This window comes from Impatiens glandulifera, chromosome 6 (assembly GCF_907164915.1).
Source record: "Impatiens glandulifera chromosome 6, dImpGla2.1, whole genome shotgun sequence".
NCBI lineage: Eukaryota > Viridiplantae > Streptophyta > Magnoliopsida > Ericales > Balsaminaceae > Impatiens > Impatiens glandulifera.
The window spans coordinates 13,000,617-13,002,596 of NC_061867.1; positions in this window are offsets into that span (position 1 = coordinate 13,000,617).

Consider the following 1,980-nt stretch of genomic DNA (forward strand, 5'->3'; position numbering starts at 1 on the left):
TGGTGTTCGGTTGTTGGGTTGTTGGGTGAGCCCTTTGATTATTTTTTGGAAATTTTCAGGAGCGTCTTCCAAAACAAGTGAAATAGTTTAGCATTCGTTTTTGCTCTTTATTTGTACCGTGGCAGAAACATTATGATTTTCCAAGGCCTTTTATAGCTGGCTACCTTGTATTATGTTGACCCGCGACCGAGGGGCACCTTGCTGGACCGAGAAAGTGTGTAAGATAATGACACGTTCGTCCCTTGTCTCAAACAGCAAAGGTGGGTCATAAAAATCTAATTCTTGGACGGGTTCTTAAACGCGTTCTTGGACTTCTTGATGATTAAACGGGGCCATGAATAATCTGGATTTGCACCTATAATTGGGCTCACAATTATCATTGCAAGTGTAGCGCCGGTCTTCCTTGGGATCGGTCGTCCGGTTTGTGCTCGGCCAGACTGTGTTAACAATGCAAGGCGTGGGCAGCAGCGGCGGTTTGGCGCTGTACAAGGGCCTGCGACCGAATCGCAGCAAAAGATCTTTCTTGAATTTATGCCACGTCAATGCTTCCATATGGTTGCGATTCCGCAAATATGATTCATGCCACGTTCTTGCCTCTTTTGAGAAGTGAGTGCGGACAATGTCCAGCTTTGTGGCATCATTCGTCTTGCTCTCCCTAAATATTTGCTCTGCAAATAAGAGCCAGCCCTCCAAATCAGTCCCATCAAATTCAGGAATATCAATATTTGTGAGCCGGGTTGGAGGAAGGTAGCAAGAAGCAATATTATAGGGTCGGGTGCGGGGATTTTGGCCATTATTAAACGCACCTTTTTCAATGGTTGTCAAGCTTTTTCCAGCAGCATACCTTCTGTTCATATTTTGCTGAAAGGCATTGTGCAAGGCAGCCTGTTCGGTCATATGTTGTTGCTGCAGGGCAATATTCATGGATGCATATTGTTGGGTCAGCCCTTCGAGTAGGGTTCTAAGATCATCCATCTTTGCTGCTATCTGGTTTCTTTCATTTGAGAATCGTCTTGCTCTGATACCAAGAATATTACGACTTGTTTCGTAAGATGTGTTTTGGGTTCAAGAATCAAGTTCTTGATCTATAAGACCGGTGGAAATTCTACAATCAAAGGGCAGCGGAAGGTTTTCGATAGAGAATTTGGGGGGAAGGGATAGAAGAATCAAGGGTGCGAAGAGAATTACTGTTGGTTTATACCAAACAGTCCATAATAATAATAATAATAGACGAATAGGAGCGAAGTCACATCTTCATCATTCTATTCATGGGTCCTTGGGGAAGAAAGATCAGCCTTATATAGGTGATGTCTTGCCCCAAAATATTCGGTTACAACAATAACTAGAAAATAACAGAATTCGGTTTATAAAGTAGAAAATGAAAGCAAAACAAAATAATAAAACAACAAAACAGAAATCTGGCCAATGTGCACCATAGAACCAAGACCGGGTGCCGAGAAAGGTTGCTGGAATTTATTCTAGGACCGAGGCCTTGATTTTAGACCCTAGCACGTTATTTCATTAAAAGTTCTCCAAAATGAGAAAAAAAAATTACGAGTTTAAGAGATCAATCTAGTATGATTTTGAAGTCGTAACATTCTGAGTAAAAGCTAAAAAGCTAAAAACGTAAATGAATTATCTGATTACAATGTTTTCAATTCTAGTGAGTTTAAAAAACGGTAAATTCTAGTTCCTACAGATATTCCAGTTCTGCTCCGTGCTTGGAATTCTTGTCCACGTTCCCGCGAGGGCGCTGCAATCCGATACACTAATACTTTTGTCGCCACGGATAATGGAGGCTTGCCGCAAGTCCTGGTATTGTCACCGTTTTTGGTTTCTTGTTACGAACAGAGAAATAGAATAGATTGAGAGAAAAGGAAAGAGTATTCACAGTCTCTTCCGAGAAAATTTCCCATAAAATGATCGTCAATTATGTCGGAATTTGCTACGATATCGACTTCTTTGGCAAGCCTGTATTCA